Source organism: Palaemon carinicauda, chromosome 44 (assembly GCF_036898095.1).
Source record: "Palaemon carinicauda isolate YSFRI2023 chromosome 44, ASM3689809v2, whole genome shotgun sequence".
Taxonomy (NCBI): Eukaryota; Metazoa; Arthropoda; class Malacostraca; order Decapoda; family Palaemonidae; genus Palaemon; species Palaemon carinicauda.
The window spans coordinates 40,007,867-40,012,866 of NC_090768.1; positions in this window are offsets into that span (position 1 = coordinate 40,007,867).

A 5,000-nucleotide genomic window follows, 5' to 3' on the forward strand; every position below is an offset into this window, starting at 1 on the left:
TCTCATTTCCCTGAATATCAAAATCTTCTGACTATAGCCAGAAAAGATCTATCCTTCCAAGTTAAGCCCTTTAACAATTTTTCCATTTTCTTTTCCTAGTTGTATTCGGCTTTAGACTAGAAAACAGCAATAAGCTACTTGTCATGTCAGCAATTATTATCATTACTACCCAAGCTACAACCTTAGATGATAAAGCAGGATGCCATAAGCCCAAGGACTACAACAGTGAAAAATAGCCCAGTGAGGAAAGGATATAAAGAAACTACATGAGAAGTTATGAGTAATTAACTCCCCTATACGGTAAAGAGGAAATTATACATACATACATATATATATATATATATATATATATATATATATATATATATATATATATATATATATTCTTTTTTGTCACGCTCATGGGGAAGAAGAGTATTCATAACCTAGTGAGGGGGGGGGGGGTTACCCTTAAAATGTACAATCGGAAACCACACACTTCAACAAACTGCCGAACCACGAGTTGTGGTTAGGACAGGGAAATAGAGGGGAAGGGTTGAATCTATCTCTGTGTGTGTGAATGTATGTGTAAATATTTAGATGCACTTTTTAACGGCTTGGGTACACTAGTATAAAATACTTTAAGGTCAGTAACAACGTTAAAATAGACCTGTCATATACAAACTAAGAAGGTAGACTTATGTCAGCCTGTTCAATATAAAAACATTCGCTGCAAGGTTGGACTTCTGAAACTCCAACGATTCAACTGCCTGATCAGGAAGATCATTCCACAATGTAGTTTAGAATACTGTGTGGTACTGTACTTAGGAAATCAAATATACAGATCTTAACCTTCAAATGATCTCAAGTAAGAATTGTAGGTTGAAAAAGAAAATCTTAATAGAAAACGACAAAACTTGAATATGAAGTAAAAATTCAAACAGATATTAAATAGAATAAATTACCAAACGTTATCGCTACTAGTAGACAAAAATAATCACGAATAAAAAATAAATCGGCATATATAAGTCTTTTGTGTAACTCTTCCCATCCAAACAAAAAATAATAAAGAAACTTTAAAAACATTCTTCACATCAACCTACTCCAAAAATAATCCCCCCGACCTTAAACACTTTTAAAAACCCCAAACTACAAATAATTTTCATTCCAAAAACGTCGCGGTAAAACCAAACTTCCAATGAACCTGGGCAGGTGGTAGTAACAGACTCCACGAAAACAAAACAGTGGTACACGGTGGTAGGGCCGAACTAAGGCCACCTGCTCCGATACAACTACTGTAGTTCACTCCTCGGTGTGCCTTCTACGTACACCTATTCCCTTGTTTCTTTTCCTCACTGAGCTATTTTTCCCTGTTGGAGACCTTGGGGTTATAGCGTCCAGCTATTCCAACTAGGGTTGTAGCTTAGCTTGTAATAATAATGATGATGACAATAATAATAATAATAATAATAATAATAATAATAATAATAATATCTCGGGATACAACAGAGATTTGTTAACTAACTTAAACTACAAAGAAATGATGTAAAGAAGCTATCATGAAAAACTAAAAAGGACGGCCGGACAAAATGCATTAGATATGACCATGTAAACAAGCGGTATTTAAAAAAAAATGCTCATATTCTTTCGAAAGGTGAAAGGAACTGGAGTAAAACGTATACTTAAAATAAGAATAATAAAAAAATGGGTGAAAATTTAACTTAAGAATTGTGAATGGGATAATCGCAGAATCTTAGACCAAAGGGAAATGTTTCAATATATGTAGAAAGAGAACATTTTGGCAAAACCAATACTATAAATAAGGCATTTAAGCAAGCGTGTGTATGTGTGCGTGTATATATATATATATATATATATATATATATATATATATGTATATATATATGTATATATATACATATATATATATATATATATATATATATATATATATATATATATATATATGTGTGTGTGTATATATATATATATACCTTGGCGTCTGGATTCTCTCTTATACTTCGGGATCAGAGACCCAAGGGGGAATCACTCAAAGACAATAGCTTCTGGCAGCCTGGGGAATCGAACCTTAATTCAGGAAGCTGGTATGACAGTGACATAGCATTTAGCCAAAGACCAGATTCCTGGACCGGGGTTCAATTCCCCGGCCGGCCAGAAGTTATTGTCTTTGAGTGATTTCCCCCCTTGGGTCTCTGATTCCGAGGCATAAGAGAGAATCCAGATATTAAGGTATTAAAATATATGGCTCATTTGAATATGAAAAATACATCTATATGTGCAGAATTTATCATATATATATAATATATATATATATATAATATATATATATATATATATATATATATGTATATATGTATATATACATATATATGTATATATGTATATATACATACATATATATATGTATATATGTATATATACATATATATATATATATATGTATATACATATAAATTATATATATATATATATATATATATATAAAGTGAATGTCGACACTTAAACTTAACAAATAACAATGGTCGTTGTAGAATCTCTGAATGATCTCAATAAATAATTACAGGCTGAAAAAGATAATCTTACAAGGATTCCATGGCATCAGATAGACATGAACATAAAATATAAAAAAAATGCTAATATCATTTGCATCATGTTAAACCTCCATACATACATCATGATAGCATGATTGGTAAGTGTCCCTACTGGCATTGTTTCGATTCAGAGCCATAGGTTCGAATCCTTGCCTAGCCAGAGGTATTTATTATAAACGAATTTTCAGTGGATATGCATTCTCAAATGTAGAATTCGATAATAAATGCCATTTCAAAGGGACTGTGACATTTCCCTAGCAAGCAAAACAATGACATAGAGACTGACCATATACATATGATCAGCGACCAAGCACCCTCTCCACCCATGCTAGGACCAAGGAGGGCCAGGCAATGGCTGCTGATGACTCAGCAGATAGACCTACAGGCTCCCATAACCCTTCATCCTTAGCTCACAAGGATGGTAAGGTTACAGTGACTAAAGGAACTAACGAGTTTGAGCGTGACTCGAACCCCAGTTTGGTGTTCATCAGCCAGGGAAGTTACCGCATCGGCCACCACAACCCTTTAAATTGTGGTTGATATTTACATACTGTAACGTAGCTGACAATGCTTTCACAGTCTCTCCTCTTCTTATCAAAACCTTTCAAATTATAAATTCATTCCTACATATATAAAGTTTTATTTCTATCCATGTTGACAAAACTACTTTAAATATATTCTGGTCCCTCTCTCCAGTTATATTAACCTTTTGACCCCATCATATCTCTTCACAGCTCCACCTTTTGTACCCTTTTTAAGTCCGGTGACTTTTCTCTCTCATTGGCATTCGACATAAATTCATCATTTCGAAACATGACACTTATCCTCAAAGTTTGCATTGAGCATGCATACTTTTGCTTCTATTAATGGGCATTTTCATTTCAAAATACTTTGAAAATCTTTATCAATTACTTAAACATACCTTATTCTAAATACCCTAAACTAAAAAGTGTCCAACATACCTCGGTCTAAGTACACAAAACCGACAAGTGTCTAATATACCTCGTTTTAAACACCCAAAACTGACAAATGTCCAACATACCTCCTTATAAACACCCAAAAACTGACAAGTGTCAAACATACCTCGTTTTAAACACCCAAAACTGACAAGTCTACGACATACCTTGTTTTAACATCCCTCGTTTTAATCACTCAAAACTGACAAGTGTCCAACATACCTCGTTTTGAACACCCAAAACTGGCAAGTGTCCAACATATTTTAAACACCCAAAAATAATGTGTCCAACAAGCCTCGTTTTAATGTTACAGTTACAGTAACATACATACTTGCCAATATATTAATACAATAAGCATAGAGAAAGAAATCTTCAGCCTTTTACATTTGGGATATTTGTTAATCTATTATTAAATAGATGGCATGAACTCCTGTTTCATTTACACACACACACACACACACACATTATATATATATATATATATATATATATATATATATATATATATATATATATACACACATACATATATATATACATACATATACATATATATATATATATATATATATATACAACAACAACAACAACAACAACAACAACAACAACCACAACAATAATAATGAAAGACTATTATCTTTTCCTTGGAAACATAGCTAAATTACTTAGGGACTGTCATCTACGACGATATCCAAAAATTGTTCGTAAGAAATAATGCCAACTTTAATGATATCCAAAATGAACGCGCTTATAACCAGACGACACAGATTTTGCGTTGCTTGACTATTATATTCTATATTCATACCGGATTAACATAATCTTAAAATAAAATTTTTCACGACTTCAATGGCTTCTTTCGTCCAACAATAGGTAGGATGACAAAGAAAAAAAATTATGAAACTAAATCTGATGAACTTTATATAAATTCATTCACTTACATTTAATACCATCTTACCAAACGTTGAGATCCATAGCCATTTATATGGCTGCATTGAGAGAGAGAGAGAGAGAGAGAGAGAGAGAGAGAGAGAGAGAGAGTAAATCCTACGGTTCTACAAATAATAACTAGGAAGAGCCCTTTAATTTGGAGCAAATGTTTTCATGTTGACCAGGCATGAGTCTTTTTATAGTTTATATATGACATACCTGTTCTTGATGTTGTTAATAGTTTATATATGACATATCTGTTCTTGATGTTGTTAATAGTTTATATATGACATATCTGTTTTGACGTTGTTAATAGTTTATATAGGACATATCTGTTCTTGACGTTGTTAATAGTTTATAGAGGACATATCTGTTTTGACGTTGTTACTTTTTTAGAATGATTTATTGTTAATCTATTCTCATCATTTATTCATTTCCTTATTTTCTTTCCTCACTGAGCCCTTGGGCTTATAGCATCTTGCTTTTCCAACTAGGGTTGTAGCTTGGCTAGTTATAATAATAATAA